Raw genomic sequence first — 23,413 nt, 5'->3', positions numbered from 1 at the left:
CAATGTAAAATTTCTTGCAACCTAAAGGAATTTTGTACACGACATTCCGTTTGCAACCGGTGAACCTAGTTTTGTGTTTTATTGTACATTCCGGTTCTTCTGGATTATTGACTTTCCTGGGAAGTGATGCCAGCGCGCCCCCTTTCCTGAAAACCACGTTGACCCCATACTTTCTCCCTAGCTTTTTCAACCTGTGTGACGCAGTATGCACATATGGGATCACCGCGAAATTCTTCTCTAATTCTGTTTCTTTGGTTGTGGAAAAGCAGACGGATAATCTGGATTTGTTAGGCATGGCATATGAACTGGCTCAAAAGGTTCCAGAAAGCGCCAGGAAGAATCTTGTGGATACCGCTGTTGACCTGTTGAAGGGTTGTCAGGTGTCTTCTCGACAGCAACATTTTACAAAACTTGCCGTAAATGAACTCAAATCCAGCAACCTCTCACTGTTAACGGCAGATAAATCCCGGACATTTGTTGTTCTGGATAAGAGTAATTACGATAGGAAGCATGAAGAAGCATTGCAAAAGAATTTTGTAAAAGTAAAAGGCAGACCAGGTCGTACATTAAAGTCAGCAGCGAAGAAATTGTTTGAGGGCTTAGGGTTAGAAAATATTGTCACTAAGATTAAGAATTCTACTGAGGATTACCTAAGAGCTTTTTACACCATAAAGGTACACAAGGAAGGAACCCCGCTAAGAGCCATAATAACGGAAAAAGGGACTTGGCAGAATGAGCTCAGCAAGTTTTTGCAGGAGAAGTTAGAATTGTTGGAAATTAATGACCCATTTGAACTTAAGAATTCCACGGCTGTCGTTGATTTTTTAAAATGCTTGGAGAAGAGGGAGGGAATCAATATTTTTTCTTTGGACATCGTTGACATGTATTACAGCCTTGACAATCAAGCCATTCTTAGATGTGTGCAAGAGTCGATAGAGGCGCACGGAGTAATAAGGTTTCAGAACGGGGCAGGGCTCGGTATGGAGCAGTTCATAAAACTCTTGGAGCTTTACTTGACGTCCACCATGATGGAGGTAAAAGGCCAGGTGTACAGACAAAAAACAGGAGTATGTATCGGGTCAAGAATTGCACCAATCTTGAGCTCACTTGTCCTCGCAGAGATTGATAGAAATATTGTTACCGCCAACGTTGAAAAAAATTTAGGGATCTTGAAGGGCTTTCGTTATGTAGACGATTATTTTTTCTGTGTACAGGGGAACGTAGATTTGCAAGAGGTCATTCACACAATAAGACAAATCGGAGCACCCATGTGTTTCACGGTTGAGTGGAATAACGGGACGGAACTACAGTTCTTGGATTTGTACATTAGAAGGTCGGATTCCCATTTCTGGTGGAGATACCAGCAAAGAACGGAAAAGCCTGTTTTGCCGTATGAGTCTTGCCATTCAAAAACAGTAAAAAACAGCATCATAAAAAATGCTATAAGAAGGGCGTTAGACAACTCCTGTTGTCATTAGGTCATGAAGAGCGTCCGTCAGCAGATATTCAGGTTTGAGAAGTCAGGGTATCCCGATATTATACTTTACGATTCATGTAATCGTGTCATGACGGAGGTCGTTCAAAGAAAAACCAAAGAAACAGAATTAGAGAAGAATTTCGCGGTGATCCCATATGTGCATACTGCGTCACACAGGTTGAAAAAGCTAGGGAGAAAGTATGGGGTCAACGTGGTTTTCAGGAAAGGGGGCGCGCTGGCATCACTTCCCAGGAAAGTCAATGATCCAGAAGAACCGGAATGTACAATAAAACACAAAACTAGGTTCACCGGTTGCAAACGGAATGTCGTGTACAAAATTCCTTTAGGTTGCAAGAAATTTTACATTGGGCAAACGCAGCGATGCGTCAACGTCAGGTTGCAGGAGCATGCCAGGCCGAGCTCCCAATATTCAACTTTAAAAGATCACGTAAAAGATTGCGATGGTTGCAAAAAACAACCCCCAGATTATCGCGGAACGCAAATTCTTTTTCACGGGCATGGAAGAGGGAAGCTTCTTTATCAGGAGGCTAGGTACATTCGAGAGGAAGGGGATAATTGTGTTAGTATGGCATCCATTGATTTCACCAAGAAAATAGAAGAATTTATCAACGCACGAAACAACAGATAGACAAGCAGATTTGGAAGAACTTGTTTCTAGTGTATAGCGCTCTCTTTTGGTCGGTTTTTGCGGGGTGAGAGGGGTGTCACTGGTTTGCTCGAAAAAAAAATAAACTTCACTTGGTTGCAGTTCAGTGCCGGTCCTTGTCCTTTTATCCTCTGTCCTTGTCCTACCCAGCACTGGGGTTTTTTAATTGTTTTTAATTCAATATGAACCAACCAGCCCAAACGCTTACTCTACTACATGTGAAACGTAGAAAACGGTCAGCTTTCCTTTCTTTTCCCGTTTTATTCCTCAGTGCGTTTGCTAGCTCTATCATCGCAATACAGTAGCATGCGCACAAGATTCTTCTGAGGGAGTGACTTTGTCTGGTGTGTATGTGCACGGAGGCCATCTTGGAAATCTGAGAGGACACCAGGACTAGACAAGCGAGGTTCAGTTGCAAATGCCTGGTAAAAGCCCGGGTAGGTAACTAAATGCGACAGCAACTCTCTCAGGGAAACGGCATAGGCTTCGCTATCGTGATTAATTTTAATTTTGGTTGGCTCGACATAGAGGCCGCTGTCCCTATAGGATTTCAAGCGAGAAGCGTTGCACTTGAACGCAGTGAAGTCTGCTGAGACTCCTTGGCTCTCAAGCATGGCACTTACAGCCCGAACCACAGAACCAACTGCTGTCTTTGTCACTCTGTGTCTGCCCTCTAGTTCACGGCATAACCGTTCAATATGAGACATCATCTCGTCATTATTGTCAGGGAGGACAGAACTGTCTGAGTAATCGGTGGATGCCTCATCGGGTGTGACAGGATGTGATTTGCTCGACATGTGACTGGAGTCCGTGCGTCCTGGATGGTCTTCTTCGACGGCCTGCTGCTCCGTGAAGATAATGCGTCTTTGGCCGACTCGTCTCAAGGTGATTGAATGTCGTCTTTTTCGGCGGCATGCTGTGGAGTGGAGACTGCGTCCTGCACCAACTTCTCGGCATCATGCTGCTAAAGAAAACGACAATTAAAATCACTCGATAGAAGTCGGCGTAAGACGCGCAGTCACAAAGGAGCAGCATCCCGTTCAACAAGATGGTAATTAAAATGACGAGAGATATCGCCTCAGGACGTTCAATCTTCGTGGAAGGCATGGCAACGAACATGCATTGTCACGGAAAATAGCAACGGCTCTGGTACATTACTGGAATTGCTCTTTTTTTAATTTCACACTTGAGAAACAGTCGCCGCGGACCTTTTCGGGGATATTTATCCTTGGACGTTTAGACAGGGACATTCTGCTCAGGGGAGCTTTGTCCGAGCCCCCGTCACACAAAATCAAAACTGTGATGATAGACGCAACGAAAGTCGCAGGACAAAGACCAATTAGCCTACTGTAAACAGCTCTAAACGCTGTATGTTCCTAACGTTGTTGCAACAATACATCTGCTATTGCATCATTTCATTTAGGCCCTTCGCAGAAAAAGGGTTTATGTCGGTGTCATTTACAGCCGCCACAGCGGCCTGTATTTCAATTTTTCTATGAGGTGGTAAGGTGGTAAGTCCCCACGCGAGGGCTGACCTCTCCTGCCGCATACCCAACAAGTTATTGTGTCTTTTTGCGTTCTCGTCCTCACACTTCAACCGTTGTCCACGCCCGCACTAACCTTAATATTTGTGTGTTGAATTAGCGCTGCTTCTGTTGTTCAGGGCATGGCGTCAGGAAAGAACACAAAACAAGAAAGCACTGTGCAGCATAATTTTTATTAATGATGCAGTAGACAACGGATAAACTTCCTCCTGCCAATCCTACTGTGCCGTATGCCCTTCAAAGTCCGCTGGCTGGCTCCCGACATGCAAAGTGACGTCGCATTCCTTACGACTGATATCTCCACCTTTTTCCCACACGCACACAGTATTGTGCTAACAGGGAATCTAGATGGCCTGGTTAACGGCATTGTTTGTGATTTCTTAATTTCTGTTTGCTGTCCGGGGGAAGGGGAAAGCTACGCCTGCAACACGAACCGCCAACACCCGGGACGATATATGTAGAAAATTTATTAGCATGAGCGATGCCATATTTACGGGGTAGGTAGTTATTTACAGTGAATACGCACGTACCAATTCTCCGCTTAACCAATGCCAGATGACACGCTAATGGTCTAATTAACGCGGTCGTGTGAGGCGGACATACTTACCGCGTGTCCGTCGAACCACTACTTCGCCGAATGAATTACTGATACGCTTGCAGGTGAAACCATCTGTCCCCGCCAGATGGTTCTGTACAGTGCTCTGGCTGCCCACTAGCCCGGCATGTCCTCTCGACAGTAAAGAAGTAAGTAAAGAAAGCAATCCCACACAGGCAAGAGGAGACAAAGCAAACGAGAGAATTAGAAACAGAAAAGAAAATGAGAGAAAGAAAAGGGGCTTATCCCCCCTAAAAAAAGGTGATCTGACCTAGCAATATAATTGTTTGTAGCTTCACATTTCTTGCCAGACCCGCGACGCCTCGCAAATATTTGTCATGTACTGAAAGAATATTTTCACCTTTGCATCCCGAGTACCAACGCTCGCCAGCAGTGCGTGCAGTGCATGCCAACGGACACGGCGTTTTTATTCATGATCCCAGCTTTTCAATCCCCTGAACTTCGCACCTGCCCTCAGCGTTCTATCCTTGACTTTGCTGACCAAGAGCGAGGGAGGCTCCGCCTCCAAAATGCGCGCCAATAGGAGGACTCGGAAGGCGGAGCGCTGTGGCCTCTGCTCTTGCCTAACAGATGGCGCACCGGTAGGGCTCGGCTCGGATTATGTGAGCCGCTGTCGTCTGCCTCTTCCGGTAGAGCTACGAGCTACGACCTTCAAGCTGACCCGCAGCCTCTGCTCTCGCAACATTGGCGCTCGGTAAGGGCACGTGTGGTCGCGGCGATACTGCGTAGTTTTGACGATTATGCTTTATGGATGTGTCATTACCAAATTTTTGACCAGTTCGACATTTCGCTCCGCTCTTATGCGTGAACATTGGCTCAGCTCACGAAAAAGGAAAGGAATGTTGCTGCTTTTGTTCTACTCCTCGCACTGAAATAAATCATTTAAAATAATTGCACTGTGTGTGTGCGTTTCGTTTTTGTAAATAGTTACGGAAGTATGTAAAAAGGAAAGAAATGTTGCTGCTTGTTCTACTCCTCGCACAGAAATAAATCATTTGAAATAACTGTACTGTGTGTTTCTTCCTTTTTTCCTTTTTGTAAGTAGTTACGGGAGAAAATAATTGTGCTGTGTGTGTGTGTCTTTTTTTCTTTCTTTTTGAAAGTAGTTACGGAAGGTGTTGGCCCGTTTGGTCGAACGCCGCTTGGTCGAAAGCCATTTGATCGAAAGCCGGATGATCGACGCCGTTTCTTCGAAAGACGTTTATTCGAAGGGTAGTTCCCACTTGAATCAGAAGCAGACAAAAGAGGGAAAAAAATTCACGCAGCAGCGGCGGGTTCCGAAAAAAATGGTCCCGCGTCCGGAGTTTCTCTTGCTTGCGACATAAGAAGTGGAAAGAGAGGCTCTCATTGGTCACTCAGTCAAATTAGCTAAATGGCAGTGGTGGCCACTAACTACTTCTACAGTAGTTTAACTATAACTACTAACTACTTTGTGATTGACTAGTTTAACTAGTAGTTCAACTACTTTTCAGGGGAGTAGTTAAAACTACTTTTTTAACTACTGCAATGTAGTTTAACTACATCTATAACGACTTAACGTAGTCCACCACACCAATCCCTTGTAGTGTTCTTGGACAGCTAAATATGAATCACAAGCAATTATAAACTTTGGCTCAAGCCATTGCTACGATCGTCAAATACAAAGCTTGCGGCGGGATTCTTTCTGTGCCTACGCGATAAACTAAGTTGAATTATTTCACAGCAACTGAGGCTTCACTAGACAAGCATTAAAAGTGAAGATTTAGTACACATGCACGACACAATTGCTCTGCAGCTCCGTTCTCATCAAACAAGTAGCTCAAGGTAAAAGTCGGAAGCACAATCGTGCCGTAAAGCTTGCGGCAAAATCGTAAGCAGTTGGCGCCTTCAGTAACCTAACTACTGTAGTTAACTACTTAAAATCGTAATTTAACTAGTAGTTGCCACTACATTTCTGCAAGTAGTTGATAACTACTTTTTGACTACAATCAGGTAGTTTAACTAGTAGTTTAACTACATGTAGTTAACTACTGGCCATCACTGCTAAGTGGTACTTAATTAAGTATCTTTGCTTGAACTGGTTACTATAAGTACTGTAGGACGAAAACAGGATTGGGTCCTTTAACTCAGACAACAGTCAGTGCCGCAGGCTACTCTGCACCGTGTTCCGGAAATAATGCACAAGCACCGGGCTTAGCCTATGGCCCATGGTGGCATAGGCTGAAATAATGGTTCGGCGGGGTTCCATGTGTAGAGGACGGTGGTCTTCCTCTACATGAGCCCCGACCGGCGATGATGGTATGCCACGGAGAGGCGATGACGGTGGCCTGTCTCCATGGCCGCGCCGGTGGAACTGAAGCCGGTGCTCCACGCGCGTGGCCATCGTTGTCGTCGTTGTCGTCGCCCGCTACAGGGGTCCCCCGGCCGTCAGATGCGTTGCGGACGCATCGCAAGAACAGGGAACAGCGGGAACAGGGCACGGCACACGTTGGCGGCGTTTCAGAGGGGATGAAGACGGGAACAGCATCCGTGTGTAGGTGGGGACGGGAACAGCGATCCGTCGCAGAGAGAGTGAGGCGCTCGGTGTCGTGGTCCTGGGGTGCCGCGACCGGCACGGGAGCCGAAGCTCGATAGTCCCAGGTGGCGAGAGTGAGGTGCCGAGACGGGCTTACGTGTGCCGAGGCGTCGGATGCCGCGACTGTCGCAACCGGCAGGTGAGCGCAAGGCTCGAGTGTCGCGGCCGGCAGTGAGAAGCGTGAGAAGAGGAGTGAAGAGTACCGAGATGCGGTAGGAGTGAAGGCGGGCCGTGTGTGCCGGAAGTAGTGCTGCTCGATGGCGTGGTCAGAAATTTGGGATGGTGAAGGGCCGAATTGCTCCGGACGTGATGTTCCTTGTCCGGGTCACCAAATGTAGAGGACGGTGGTCTTCCTCTACATGAGCCCCGACCGGCGATGATGGTATGCCACGGAGAGGCGATGACGGTGGCATGTCTCCATGGCCGCGCCGGTGGAACTGAAGCCGGTGCTCCACGCGCGTGGCCATCGTTGTCGTCGTTGTCGTCGCCCGCTACACCATGCTTCCAAAAATTCAGGAGCGGCGTTGTGGATAGCTCATGAAACAGATCACACAGACAACGTGACAAGATTAAGAAGCAATTCTCCAAGGCCCTGATACCATCTGCTTATTTCCGGCAGATATGTTGGAGAAATGCAGCGAACATGTCTCACGTTAGCGTGGGTGTAGGAAAAAACTGCCCCGGGCTGCGGAGCATTTTGTCAAATGAAATGTTTGCGCGTACTTTTAGCAATGCGCTCAGGCAGTATCAACCACGAGGAAATGAAAGTGGAGCTAAACGTCTAACTTTGCTTTCAAAGCTCGTGCAAACGCAGTTTCACCACTTAATGCAAATAAATAGCGGGGGAAAAAAAAAGGCACACCATCGGATCGCCTTCTGGATGCGAAAAAGTGGATTACGATGAGGAATGTGTTTATGGGCAAGCGGATTACACAGAGTGAAATATTCCTTAGGATAACAGCATTTAGAACTGAAGCTTTCTTTTGTTGTTTTCTTCTTTTTTGTTTCATCAACGCTCCAAGCGAACGAATAAAAAATCTATCAAACGACTGCTGCCATTTCGATGAAACGGTGTTCGATCAAATGGCTCTCGACCAAACGACGTTCGATCAAATGTCCTGGAACCCTTACAAAAAGAAAAAAAAGACAATAGTGAGTTTTAGTATACCGTTGATAAAGTTATCGTCCCTGTCGGAACCAATCGCACTCGTGCGTGACTCAGAATCTTATCCACTGATTGGTTCCGCTTGATACGGTGAGACGCTAGCCACGTTACCAACGGTCTGCTAAAACTCTCTACACACACAGTACAATTATTTTCTTCCGTAACTACTTACAAAAACGAAAAAAAGAGAAACACAGTACAATTATTTCAAATGGTTTATTTCAGTGTAAAGAGTAGAACAAGCAGCAACATTTCTCTCCTTTTTGCGTACTTCCGTACTTACAAAAACGAAACACACACACGCAGTACAATTATTTTTTTTCCGTAACTACTTACAAAAAGAGAAAAAGAAACACACAGTAGTTATTTCAAATGATTTATTTCTGTGCGAGGAGTAGAACAAGCAGCAACATTTCTTTCCTTTTTACATACTTCCATAACTACTTACAAAAACGAAACACACACACACACACACTGCAATTATTTTATTCCGTAGCTACTTACAAAAAGAAAGAAAAAGACACACACACACAGTACAATTATTTTAAATGATTTATTTCAGTGCGAGGAGTAGAACAAAAGCAGCAACATTCCATTCCTTTCCTTTTTCATGAGCTGCGGCAGTGTTCACGCATAAGCGCGGAGCGAAATGTCGAACTGGCCAAAAATGCGGTAATGACACATCCATACAGCATAATCGTCAAAACTACGCAGTATCGCCGCGTCATCGGAATTTAGCTTACCGCGACCACACGTGCCCCCTTATCGAGCGCCAATGTTGCGAGAGCAGAGATTGCGGATCAGCTTGAAGGCCGTAGCTCTACCGGAAGAAGCAGACGACAGCGGCTCACATATCCCGAGCCCAGCGCTACCGGTGCGCCATCTGTTAGGCAAGAGCAGTGGCCGCAGCGCTCCGCCTTCCGAGTCCTCCTATTGGCGCGCATTTTGGAGGCGGAGCCTCCCTCGCTCTTGGTCAGCAAAGTCAAGGATAGTCGCTTGTTGCTTTTCATGTTCCGGACAAGTTGTAACAGAATACCGCTGAACATGGCACCGTCCAGTGGTGTTAATGCCACCTCAGCCGGATTACTGCAGTCCGCAGTAACTCGCGGCAATCATGGCGGTGTCAGCAATTCATTCCCGAATGTCGGCCTGGCTGAAAAGGAACGCGAGACAGAAAGCGGAGAGGAAAAGGAAGTGTACTATGCCAGTGACTCTCTTACGTCCGATTAAATGTGTTTAAAAGAAAAGATATACATAGACGATGATCCGCCATGCTTTATCGTGTATGCTAACGACAACATGGAGGTTTTTACGATCATTGCGGCTCGCGTAATGCACCAGTGAGCGTTATGTATCGTACGTTTTTCAAAATCGACACGCTTTTCGCGTTCTGCACGAGCGCGCATTAAACGACGAAAAATATGGGTACATGACCAAAGCCCCTCACATTGAACGGTCGTCAAATTATTTACGAAATTCCGAGAATCTTGCGCAGAGTACGGGTTGAGAAAGTGGGGCCCTGGAAGGTCGGTCGTTCGACGATCAAAAGCAAAGCAGTATATAAGGTACATTTTATAAGGTACGCACGTGGTGATCTCCATGGTACCTAATAAAACCCCAACGTACCTTATAAAACACTGCGGAACCGTATCAAACTCCTCGTACCTTCTAAATAAGTGAGCGTGATCATTGTCAATACACGTACTTTATACATAAACAGGCGCTGTACCTCATATTTAGAAGGTACAGCAAAGTAGAAGGTACGTTATAAGGTACAGACTTTAGAGTGTATTTCACCCATTGAAAGCTGTGTTTGCGTAGACTGTGTAACCGTTACCAACCTCAGGCCAGGTATTAAAATCCTGGATCACCCCTCGATAGATGCCTCCGTGAGCCCAAGGTGCATCAGTCTGGTTGTACTGAACCGGTTTCAATCCCGTATTAACCCTCCCCCCCTCCCCGGTCCAGCTGTCCTAGCACTGCATCCAAATGGATGGGGTCCATGGCCTCTTTCCGTGCTCCTTGGTGTTCGATGCTTTCGTGACCATAAAGTAACCTTCCCCTCAAGTCATCTGTCGTAAATACACAGCGCAGCAGTGCCCGGGCATATTTTCCGCCCCCGCCACAGATTATCTAAGGTGGTGGTGTCTAAGGAGGTGGTATTTGCGTTATTTAATGGTAGTTGTTTCATGACGGCACAACACCTCAGGGGGGGGGGGGGGGGAAAGCGTGGACTGGGGTAAACTATACTGGCCTGGACACCATCGTTCGTTCTATCCTACCGACACTTTAAATACCTGCCATTTCGCAGAAGTACTTTTTACAGATATTTCAGAGCGGATGACAGGTTCGAAGTAGTAAGACTTTCGTGTGTTTGGCACGGGTCGTGCAGCTTCATAGCAGCTTCTCAGTATGGCCTGTTTCTGCGTCACATGTGCTTTCGGGACCAATATTGCAGTAACGTTCCCAAGGTTCTCATCAGCCCAGTGATAGAGGTCAGCTGGATTTAAAATTTGATGCTCAAGTCGCCTCTGAATGCTTGCTTTCGCGGCAAGTCTTTTCACTGTTCCTCCCACTCCATCACATGGCCCTTTACCGTCTGATGTCGCGTAGAAGTGCCACACAGCACGCACGTTGAAGTCGGAGTAGTGATGGCAAAGATTAACGAAACACTTTTTGTTCTTATATTGGGACGCTGCGCCGTCTGTGAAGTATTGGAGCCTTTTGACGGCTGGCGCTTCCGCTCGAATCTTCTCTATCAGCTCAGCTTGGAAGCAACAGACCGCCGCGTTGTTGTGGCACAGAGAGTCAGAAATGATAAGGTGCGATGAACCGAGTCTGAGTGAGCACTGTTGCGGTACTAGAATACCATTGGATGAAGGGCAGCCTGCCCCTGATCCCAGTAGAAAGACTGGGGAGCCCCCCGCACTAGAAAGTTGTTATTTTCCGCGAAATCCATGAGTACGATGTCATCTTCAGGGAGAAGGGACTCTTTCAGATAACGAAGGAATTCTGCCTGCTGCTTCGCCAACTTCAGTGTCACGAGTACATGCTTGCCTATGCAGTACCAGCTCGATGCGGTAATTTCTGCCGACGTTATCTGTGAATGCACGTTGATGCTGTGGAAGGGCGAAAACAGCCTATTGCCCCTCTGAGCGCAAAGCCACCGCCATCAGGACTTCACAGACCGTCGTACCCCTGTTTTTACTGCTACGATTGAACGAACGCTGAAGAGGGAATTACAAATTATATCAACACAGACTCTCAACACAGACTTAGATTCTCAGAAAGAAAGGTCCAGAGCTACTACGGTACAGCTGTCACCTCGACGGTAGGCATCTTCTGCAAAGCACGGCCACGCGAGCCGCCCGTCAGTTTACCCGCACCGTCCGCACGTAGCATATCCGACGTAAAAAATATTTTCTCGCGCTTATGGACAAGTGATTTCTTAGCTCGAAATGCAAAGCAAAACGTAAAAAAACTAAGAAATCACTTTGCTAAGGTATCATCTGCATACCTTTTTACTGTTACACACCGACCGCTTCATTGGCACGCTCACACGACCGCTTCAAAATGAGACGAACTTATTACTTTGACGACGAACTTTGAGATTAAATGTAGCAAACACTACTGCGAATTGAATCTCCAAAATAAACAAATTTATTGTATGGAAGTGGATAATATGCTCAATTTTTCTTGGATTTCTTACTCATCTGGAATCTGCCCTTAGCGAGGACCAAAGTAGGACGAAATAGCCCGCGAATAGGGTCCGTTTGACTGGTCAAATGTGGAACAAGCGGGATTATTTTAACCTCGGCACACTGCATAAACCCTGTTCTCTCGTTCTGCACCACAAACACCTGTCCAGCTGCAATATTCTGCCCACTAGTCTACTTACTTCCCGGTATATTTACGTCATTCTTACAAACTTTGATCCCACGTAAATCTTGAGCGGGCAATTATTTTGGAGTAAATCTCGGAGACGTGCCTTTTCCTGTCATAAGGAATGGTTGGTAATTTTTTGAACCAAAACTGCGGGGGGTCGAGCGCACCCATTGGATCATTTCGCCTGGGATGACCCAACATAAAACATGATTACAATTAGTGGTGAAATCTGGTTTAACCCAGATTAAATCAAACCTTACATATAAGACCCTCAAACCGTGAGGTGCATCTCTTTCCCCCTATGTTTAACTATGTTTAGCATTTGTTGCTTGACACAGTACATATAGCATCCTCTGCATAAAAGCAGTACATAGGTTAACATATTGCACAAACCTTGCTTGAAATACAGCACATAAATAAGTGGAGCTTACCTTCAAGACTGCATAATTTTATATTTCTTTCTCTCTGTCTTTTTTTTTTTGTGTGTGATTGAGCTATGTTACCCACCGTTCACTTCCAAGTATTATTTCACTTCACTCGCTAGTTTTCAAAAGCCATATGCCTGTCTACGGAGCTGCTTAACTAAGAACCGCTTGGGTGACACTCACACCACACGCTACCGTAGAGCGAAATATGTGTAAAATTAAAGGGTTTTGGAATACTTTGTCCCGAAGATACGTCTCTCGGCGAAGCAAAAGGTATCAAGCCATCCCGTGAGCGTGTGTGTCCTCAACGGCCAGACACTGATAACGGGGACAAGATTATTAGGCAAAGCAACTGAAAACACATAGCTGACCAAGAACTGTTTCCCCGCCGCAAACAGCCGCTTACGGAGACTTGCAAGCGGGGTTTATTTATAGACATTTTCAGAGATAGCATTGCCAAAGTGCAGATAATTCAGTACATATTTGTGAGGCCGATCAAATTGACATACGAAACTCACCACACAGTAAAACAAGCGTGTAAATGAACCCCAGTGCAGTAATAAAAATGAAAAGAGAAAGGGAAAATTAGCGTCCTGCAGAGCTAACGTGCTTCAACAGCATTTTTGCTTGCATTTTTGCTTTGCAGCTTGCGTGGGAACTTCACGGATGTATTCCTTCCAAGCGCAGCAAGCTCTGTACGGAGGGCACCAGCACTCATGTCTTCAATGCAGCTCAGCAACCCAGGAGCAGTCGTCTGAATGGATGACTTGGCACGGCCTTTCCTGCTTTCTTGAATGCCTCCGCTGTGCCAACAATCGTCGTCTCTCTTTCTGTACAATATGTACGCACGAGACGATTGCAACGACTCACTTCTTTTAGCTAGTTTGACAGCGTCCGTCGCGGCATCCCACTTGTTTGTTTTAGAATGGTACAACCTCTTTAGAACGTCATTCTTTTTTCTATTCCTTGGCTTGAGTACCAGCTGAGAGAGTGTTGTTCGATTCGACTTCGATTGTTTGTAAGCCACATGATGCGCAAGGATGCGGATGTATGGAGTAACATTGGTCCTCCCGTATCCCCTTCGGTGTGTCTTCCCGAGTTGCACAAACATTCGCAAAAAATCCAATGCCATTTCCTGCAGGTGATCAGAAGGGCATTCCCACTGAAGAGCTCTTACAATTTCTTGGAACGTCTTCCACAAATTCAATACGGCGCTCTCTGTGTCCGCGCGTAATTTACTAAGTAGCTTACCAGGCAACCTATATAATAACGTTTTACAATCTGTCCCAGACAACGTAGAGAACTGCTGGCCCTGGGACCTTGATTTTCTGGATACAATGTTCCTTTCACCGAACACTTGGAGACCAATTCAGAAAGTTCCTGCACGTTTTTGGTTGAGCAGCCTGCAGACCGTACACTTGCCATACAATCCATATCATGAAATTCCCGAATGACGTTCTTAAAAAGTCTGCCGAATATACGAATCGTCATGTGCAACGTGTCGGGAATAACCATACTAGGCTCGATGTCAAAGAGTGGCATATACTGTGCACCGGTACTCAGCTCGTCGCAGTCATTGAACTCCTCGCTGTCGGTTCTGTGTTGAAGAAATGTGGAGCCAGTTCTGGGTTCGACCGCTGCTCTTGTGTGGCGACGCAGAACGGACAAGGAAAGCTTGAAGAAGCGGACTGGAGGCCAAAGACCATAAGAAGAAATTTCAAGTCCGCCTCAAGACACACATTAACCGGAATGCTGCTGTCGCCGACCATTACCTCCTTCGATCTGGCTATTTTATTTATGTCCGAAATTAAAGTCTTGAAAGATTCTCTGATGTTGAATTATGTCTCCGGAATTTCTGCTAACCCAAGGAGTCCGTGTAACTTGTGATGCTGTTGTGTCTCTCCTTTTTCTCCTCAGACCCGAGAGAGGGCTGAAGGGTAGAAATCAGTTGTGTCTGTATTTACTGGCCCTTGGGGGTCCAAATAGTGGAATTTTTTTTAAATTCTGAGTTTGTAATTTGTAGTGTTAGCTCCGCTACTAGGGGGGAAAGGAAGACGACGTTGACGAGGTGGAGGAGCTCGTGGGGATGAATAAAGCAATAACGTTCTAAACTGCAACGTGGCCAACGTGGCTGGATGTCCTTTACTTCACGCTACATGGTGGCAGCGGTAGGATACATTTGAAGTCAATATCCCTGGAATTAAGCTTTATGTCATCATCGTCTATCTCATCGATCGCCGGACTTCGGCAACCAGCCCAGTTCAACTTCATCGACGTCACGGACTGGCCTGCCTGGAGGGACGGGTTTGAAGACTACCTCTATGCGTCCGGAACTCAAGGGAAACCAGGAGAAGTTAAGGTCAGGACATTGCTTTACTGCATTGGAAGAAAAGCGCGTGAAATCTTACGAACCTTCAACCTATCTGAGGAAGAGACAAACAATTATGGGATTATGCTTGAAAAGTTCAATGCACATTTTGCTCATTCACGAAACACTGTTTACGAGACTGCAAGCTTCAGCCGACGGCAGCAAAATCTTGGCGAAACCGTAGAGGCGTACCTCGTAGAGCTGCACAAGTTGGCAGAAAAATGTGACTTTGGCCTAACGAAAGAACGGATGATACGAGACAGGTTCGTTGTTGGCCCAATGGATACTAAGCTGTCACAGTCGCTTCAAATGGATTCTTTAACCCTTCAATCGGCTCTAACGAAGGCCCGCCTAAAAGAAGCGGTTGTGAAGCAGCAAAGCGAGTTGGGGAAAAAAGACCTGGTTGCCGACACCGTGGGTTGTGACTGCAGATGTTCAAAGCCAGCCCTTACTGAAGAATTCGCAACAGATCTTGTTAGCCGTCAGGAGAAGAGAGATCGCCGTGGCGTTAACTCACGCCATTCATGCGCCCACTGCGGATATCGACACCCCCAATGGCCCTGTCCCGCACGCAACAGAGAATGTTTGAAATGCGTCAGAGTCGGTCATTTTGCAAAAATGTGCCATACTAGCCTCCCACAGTGGGAAAAACCGGGGCCCAGAGACTATCGCAGGAATTTTGTATCCGAGGTCACACTGCCCGAGAATGATTTCTTCCTCGGTACGGTAGCAATGCAGACTCCAGCTCCCGTAACCAGAGAAGTAGAAGTCAGAGTCAATGATGTTCCTCTGCTAGCAAAGATTGATTCTGGCGCTGACGTCACTGTTGTCGGGTCTGGATTCCCAGGGTTGCCAGACCTTCTTGAACCGCCAGACACACTGAAAGGACCAAGTGGAACTACGCTCGACGTTCTTGGGAAGTTCAGAGCAGTAATCCAATGGAAAAAGACTACGTCCCAAATGGTATATGTCGTGCATGGTCTAAGAAAGCCCCTCTTGGGGTTGCCAGCATTACTTGACTTAGAGATCATACGTTTTTTTGAACGAAGTGGAAGTCGGAGAAGATCACTGATCTACTCGCAAGTTTCCCGAGCTGTTCCGAAGTCCAGGCAAAATTCCCGGGGAATAAGTCATTCGATTACAGGCAAACTACGCCGTTTGCCATAGCCGCGCCACGTCGCGTTCCTTTCGCCATGCGCACTTCGGTTCAGACAGAGCTCGACAATATGGAGAAACAAGGTGTTATACGGAAAATACACACTCCGACAGATTGGTGTGCACCAATCGTTCTTGTGAAGAAGCCATCGGGGAAAATCAGGATCTGTGTTGATTTGACGAAGCTCAACGAATGCGTTAAGCGAGAAAGGTTGATCTTGCCAACCGTAGAAGAGGTCTTGGGCAGCATTGGCCCCGCCAGGTTTTTCACGAAGCTGGATGCTAATTCCGGGTTTTATCAGGTTATGCTCTCAGAAAAGAGTCAAGAGCTTACAACTTTCATAACGCCGTTCGGACGTTATTGTTTCCAACGCCTTCCCTTCGGGATCACTTCAGCACCAGAGGTATTTCAAAGGAAAATTGCGCAAGTGCTTGACGACCTACCAGGAGTCCTGAACTTAATGGATGACATCCTTATTTAAGGAGACAACAGAGAAGAACACGACCAGAGACTAAATGCAGTCTTACAGCGCCTGTCTGACAATAATGTCACCCTGAATCTCGAGAAATGCAAATTCTTTATGGAGAACATTTCGTTCTTGGGAGTTCTCATTGACCAGCACGGAATCTACCCGGACCCCAGAAGAGTAGAAGCGTTGACAGCTCTAGAACCTCCTCAAAACGTTTCGGACTTGCGTCGTATTCTAGGGATGTTCAACCATGTTGGAAGGTTCATCCCTAACATGTCAACATTATCAGCACCTCTGCGCGAGCTTCTTGTGAAGAACGTTGACTGGTATTGGGGAAACGGCCAACAGGATGCTTTTCAACGTCTAAAGGCCTCCATCTCTTCTGGAATTTGTATGGCCAAGTACAACCCTAATCTCCCGACGATACTGTCAGCAGATGCCTCCGTCTGTTCCTGTCTGCGAGGAGTACAGACTTCAGCCGTCAGAACCCATGATCACAACGGAGACACCTCCCCTCCCATGGGAAAAGGTCGTAGTGGATCTATTTCACCTAGGGGGGATCGAATACGTCCTGGCAGTGGACTATCGGTCCAGATACCCAGAAGTGCTACCTCTGTCGAATGATTGGGCTTCACGAGCTGTCATTTTACGCTTAAAAAGCATCTTCGCGAGGCGCGGCATTCCCCGAGAAGTGGTGACGGACAACGGTTCTCAGTTTGCAAGTGAAGAATTCAGGAACTTTCGACGATATTATGGATTTAAGCACACCACATCTAGTCCCTATTTCCCACAATCTAATGGACAAGCGGAAAGAACTGTCAGGACTGTCAAACGCCTCATTCAAATGTCCGAGGACCCCTATCTCGCCTTGCTCAATTACAGGAATACACCTGGACCTTCTGGGGAAAGCCGAACACAGCTTCAGATGGGACGACGCTTGAGGAGCAGGGTACCACTTCTTCCTCAACAGCTGAAACCTGATTCTCAGCACTATGGGTGGAAAGACCGAGACACCTACGAAAAGAAGAAACAGAAGACGAACTTTGACCGGAGACATCGCGCTCATACTTTGCCGCCTCTTCAGAAGGGGGAATCCGTCTGGCTACCACAGCTGAAAATACAAGGAACTGTCGTGGATATCGATCGCGCTCCGCGGTCCTATTGGGTGCAGACTAACAAGGGTCTGCTACGTCGAAACCGCAGACATCTGATACGCAGGGCTAACGCCCCTTCAGGAGAGGGGCTCTCACAACAAGATTCTACGCTGGACATTGAGGTTCCAAACAAACACCGATTCCTGTGGGGACTGCCCGAGAAGACTTGGAAGGTGAGGTCGATCAACGGTCCAAAGATTAGGATCCTGGCCCGAGGGTAGATGCCCAGGCTTACGGACAACCGTCCCTGACAACATCTCGATATGGAAGGGTATCCAAGCCTCCAGACAGATATGGTTACCCAGTATAGGCTGCTTTCATTTTGTATTTCACTGCTTGTTTGAGGTTTGAAAAAGGAAAAAAAAAGAAAGAAAAAGAAAAAAGAAAGTTGTAGTGTTAGCTCCGTTACTAGGGGGAAAAGGAAGACGACGTTGACGAGGTGGAGGAGCTCGTGGGGATGAATAAAGCACTAACGGTCTAAACTGCAACGTGGCTGGATGTCCTTTACTTCACGCTACATAATTATAGCGTAATTGGATGGCAACATATGTTGCCATTGGGTCCTCATGCTGTAAAAATTGCATACACAGGCTTGCAATGGCATCACTCTCTAACGTTACAAAATCGGTACAAAACGTTTATTACCACAAAATGGGTTTTCTGTCTGGGCTACAAGCATATATTTGAGTCACGGTGGGTTGTGGAATTCAGTGAAACATTGCCTTCCTGCAGCCACACACAAGAAGACATTACATTTTTTGCAGCGTATCCGGCTTCTTTTCGTACACTTCTCCCTCCTGCACCGTGCCGAGCTGTGGAGTGGCACAAACTCGGGCAGGTGTAGTGCACTGGCCATTGTGCATGCGGTAGGTGGCAGGGGGACAATCTTTTTCTTTGGAGGCTCTTCTTCTTCTGTTTCACTGCTGTCGCAGTATTCCTGTGTTTGTATTTCCTGAGCCAGCAGTGTATTAGCAATCTCAAGCTTAAAATCTATAAATTCCAGGATCTTCCGCCTTGGTGTGCCTTCTGCAATAGCTTGGCTCTTGTATTGTAACCAAGAGTTCACACACGCCAGGTCAAGCAGGTGCATCAGCACACGCAATGTCCACCTTCTTGTTTTAGCCCTTGAGGGGTAGAATGACAGCATGCGATCGCAAAGGTCCACTCCTCCCATGTTGGCATTATAGTCTCGCACTACAAATGGTCTCTCCACGTCAATGTACTTGCGCTCCTTCTTGGACCGCCTTTTGCACATGTCCGGTGGATGAACACCAGATGATGCAGACATGAGCAGTACACCCCTGTTGTCACACCACTGCACCAGTGCCATCTTCTCGTCTCTCCTGACAAGCTGTAGTGATGACCCTTTGCCTCTTTTCTGCAGCTCCTTTTCAGAACATAGATGTACAGCCTTGGGTACTCTTGATTTCACTATTGTTGCTGTAGCAAAAATTCCTTTCTGCAGCAGGGCATCGATGAGTCGTATTGATGTAAACCATCTATCAAAAAACAGCTTGCTTCCCCTGGGTACACTGTGGCACAGATCAAGCACAGAATTTCCAGACATGCCCAGTCCGTGGTCAGCAAAAGTCTCCTTTCCTGAGTAAATAATGAAGTCATACACCACACCATTTGGACCCGCAAGGACAAAATTCTTGAGACCCACAGGGTTAGGTTTTCTCGGCACATACTGTTTAAGCTGCGTTCTGCCTGAAAACGGTATAATTTGTTCGTCGATACAAAACACCTTGGGTCGAGGCAGATTCCGACAAGCCTTCGTAATTCTGTCTATCACTGGGCGGCACAGCCATAACTTGTCCTTGCTCTTCGCATCACTTGTCAGGTCATCCTCATCAACCAGTGTAACATTGCTTCTTATCGAAAAGTTCCCGCTTCCAAAAATATCTGATCCGAGGGTAGCCCAGGACTGACATGAGCAAAGAAGCTCCTGTGAACTTTTCCATTTCTCTAGGTGTAAAATTTGGTGTGACACCTGTCCGTTTTAGGACTTTGATATTCGTCTTCTCTGCAATTGCCTCTAAAAGTCATCCTTGACATACTGTGCGAAAAAGTCACTTGCTTTCCACCCCATATTTGCTGCACCTTGTTGATCAGCCAGGTTCGATGGGGGGATGGAAACCAAGTCCGAGTTTGTGGCTTTCCACAGCAGTTGCCTTGTGTCAATGTCGTCGACATCGGTACTATCGTCATCAGACGCCGAATCACTGCTCTCTTCGTTGTCAGCATGTTCTTCTTGCTGGCAAACTTCTTCGTCGGACACCTCCTTAAGATCTGACGTGTCCGCTGCCGCAAGCCGCTCCAGCTGTCTCTCAGCATTGTCCACTGGAAGCCCTGACGAAGGAGATCATAGAATGCACTCATTAACTAACGAAATACAAGACACTAATTGTTAAAAAATAGTTAAGGCGATAAATTCACTTCCACTCCCATGTTACTAGACCCTCCATCTGAGATCTCTTCCGCACGTTGAAACCGAGTGGAAACACATGCCCACGCCAAGACAAAGTTCACGTATGACGACCGACATTTAGCGTTTGCGACTAGAAATGGGTACGAATTTGATTCTAGTACGCCCACGTTCCACGCACAAGCAATAAAACGCGACAGCACTATAGTGTAGAGTAAATATATCCACTTACTTCTTCGTCGGCCGTAGAATGACGCTACCCCGATCATCGCCATGATTGACTGCTCGCGCGCTCCCTGTTGACGCGAGATAGTGTGATGGAAACATGATAGATGGCTGTGGGAACGCTGTCCACAACCGTTGCCGGTTTGAGTGAGCCCCCACGCAGCCTCCAATGGCAACGTTTGTTGCCGTGGGGTCGGAGGATTAAGACGTACGAAGATGGTGGTCCAGTAAACTTTGTTCCCGATGGCACAGCCATCTCCCTCAATTGAAATCAGTAGGGGCTCGTTCTGTCTAAGGTATTCAAGGAAGATCCCCTGCTCTCTGCACGTACGGTGAATGATGGTTTCGAATTCCTCCGTTGCGTTCACTTGGGCACCGACAGCATATCCTGGGGTTATTTCGAGTGCAGTATGGAGGTTCACAGTCTGTCGAAATTCATTAATCAGCCGTACAGATGGGACGCGCTGCAGTATAACCGACAGCTCAAACCAGAATCCGTTGCTGACGCAATGCTCATCAAACAGAACAGCGATTTGTTCAACCAAGAGCCTATCTTTTTGGCTTAAAGGGAGAATCCGCATAAGGTCCCTTCCGAGATTTTCGAATATTCGTCACCTTTAGCCATCAACGACCATGCCTGTAAAATATCTCCTTCGAAAACTGAGTCAAACTTGATAAAAATGATTTTCTTCTATGACGCGCTCGGTGACAGGGTAGTGCGAGCCACGAGCGCTTTTCTGCAAGCAACACCGAGCGTGATGTAAGTCGCGAGATATCCCGCGCCGTCCGCCTTGCTTTGCTGTGTGTTTTGGCAGTTTTGACGAAGGAAATTTTCCTATAGCAATTGTGTTCGTTACGTCGCACACTGATCTTACACCCTGGAGGACTGGACTGGAGGAAGACTGGAGGAAGAAGTGACGCTGCACCAGTGCCCCCATACAATGGTCGTACATTTCGCTTCACGTTCCTAACACCTTCAGAATAAGTAATTTGGTGTAAAATATCACTTAAATCGCTAACAAAGACGTCGCTGAGAAGTAGCCCATACTGCACGAGGATATTTTGTAGCGCATCCTCCACACTCTCCGAGAAGAGTCTGAGCTGTCTCAGGTCTGTTTTCGCAGAGCCTTCGCCAACCTTCAGAACATGATTGTCTGTTCCCGGCGTTCCAGGATTTCGCAAGAGATGTAGCGTCAAGTGTGAATCATCTTCTTGTCCATCTTCGTGTGACCTTGGTGCAGCACTTCCGAGTGTCTGGTCACATCGATCTTCTTCAGAAGTGAAGTCTGCGGTAGCAGACTCGGTAGCGGTAGCGGTAGCAGACTCTCCCAATGAGTGGTTGGACTTGAGGCATCAATATTGAGGGCGCACACGTACTCTGGATTTTCGGTATCTATTCTGCGAAGCTTGAGGCAGATCTTCAGAAGTGTTTCGTTAAACCTCAGAACTGCCCTGCGCGCCAGCCTTCGCTTACGTGCGACTGAGGGCTTTTGATATTGAAAGTCTCGTTCTTTCATTGACTGTGCCAGGAGATTCTTCCAAATGCGTGCCATTAAGCAAAACGCTTCGTAACAGATCTACATATAAACAACCCTTTTCATCTTTATCAGCCCTCAGCGTATTTCACAGGGAGCGAGATATGTGCGGTGTCTGTAGTGAGATGCACATCCACGTGGCTTTTCCAGTTTACCAGGTGGACCTTTTATTGCGCTGAGGCATCGCCAACCGTCACAAAGAATACACTTACCAATTCCACAGGAATTCCAACGGTGGATAAGTGTGGTGCTTGCTTAAAGGGACAGTCCTGTCGAAAACATGGGTCTGGAAAACACCGTCTTATGATTTCTAATACTCCGAACAACAACCGTGCAAAATATTTCAGAAGAAATCGTATCGCGCGATTTATAATCGATTTTTTTCTATGCCGCAGTTGGTCCTGAGTAAAGGCCGCAGCGAGCTCTCGCGTGACGTGCATAAGAGCAAGGCCGCACGTGACTTGCGCATGCCTGTTTGCGCGATAGTTGGTTGTTGCGTGCTAGCATTTGCCCATTATGACGATTTTGAGTAGCAGTCACAAGTTATGCAGAGTAAAATGCTGAGTAGCGTCAATGTAAATACAGGTATCACGACGCAGCCTACGGTTCAGTACACTCATAGAAAAAAACACCTCTCTGCATTCCCAGCAACGGCGCAGTCCTGCGCCCCACTGTGTCCATTGGGAACGTCATGCTCACGTGACTGATGATGTACATAGAGGACCCTCGGGCAAGGAGTATGCAAGGGAGAAAAACGAAACCGGATGCCTTCACAGGAGAAGTTTTTATTCGGTGTCTCGAAAACCACGCCGTTTTGTGAGCTGAAACTTTCCACACAGCATGTAAGCCTCCGTGGCAGTTGGCAAAAATCAACTTCTGGTTTTCCCGGACTGTAATTCCATTTTAGATCGACCAGGTCCGCCGATGACATTTTTTGATTTCAGTGAAAAAAATATATGTTGTAAATGACCTTCAGTGAAGACGAAAGCAGGTACCCGGAGCTTTCTACGATCAGCCAGTCCACAGATGGAGAGGGGGTAAGGTGGCGCCTTCTTCGCAACGTCATATTTTCTCGCGACTTTGCAGCCTTACTGATGCCTTACAGCCTTACTTAATAGGCATGCACATATATGCTATAAGAAGCAAATTATTTCTTGAGAATGCACTACTGTTGATCACATTCATGCAGCTGTAGGTTTACCTTCGGCCTCTTGGAACTCTCTGTAGTCGCCTTAGCTGCAGGAGGAGTGTCCTCCAGCATGTCAACTACTTGCAAAAATATTGACGTATTTAAGATTATGACACAGTTTGAAGGATTTCAATTCAGGAAATTTGCAGTGGCAGGGCCTGCCAGAGTGAAACCTATTGAATATTTTATGGTGTCGAAGTGGCGGTTCATTCAGGATAGAAATATCCTAGATGGGAGGATGTCGGTCCTGTGTAGTTCCCCCCCCCCCCTTCGTTGCTCCTCAGACTCAAGGAGATGTTTCCGTTCAATCGTATACACCAGCTCGTTTGTCTGCTCTACTTATGTTCGTGAAATTAACAGTGTTGTTTCTCTAGTGTTGTATGCATTAAGCAATTTGTAATACACTGAACACATAAGCAGCAAAACAAAAATTTAAAATTCAGCATGTATGAAAGTTGGGTGCAACAAATTTACATAATGTACCTGTACATTGTCATTCCTGAGATATATATTGTCATTGCAGGGAGGTCACAAAACAATAATGTTTTGTCACCTC

At 46.7% G+C, this 23,413-nt stretch overlaps 1 long non-coding RNA gene across 2 annotated transcripts in view; it reads left to right on the top strand.

The window, feature by feature from the left end:
* The window catches only part of LOC135388482 (uncharacterized), a 278,759-nt gene that overhangs the window by 167,832 nt on the left and 87,514 nt on the right, over nt 1–23,413 (top strand). The window contains exon 5 of one of the 2 annotated variants that reach the window (XR_010421402.1): nt 4,349–4,366. The exons of the other annotated variant lie outside the window; for it this stretch is intronic. This is a non-coding gene — a long non-coding RNA (uncharacterized LOC135388482). Of the gene's footprint in view, nt 1–4,348; nt 4,367–23,413 lie in introns of those variants that run through there. 2 annotated transcript variants of the gene reach the window in all.

This window comes from Ornithodoros turicata, chromosome 3, assembly GCF_037126465.1.
Source record: "Ornithodoros turicata isolate Travis chromosome 3, ASM3712646v1, whole genome shotgun sequence".
Classification (NCBI taxonomy): Eukaryota; Metazoa; Arthropoda; class Arachnida; order Ixodida; family Argasidae; genus Ornithodoros; species Ornithodoros turicata.
Note: the sequence above shows the minus strand (reverse complement) of the source record. Positions and strands in the feature narration are given on the sequence as shown.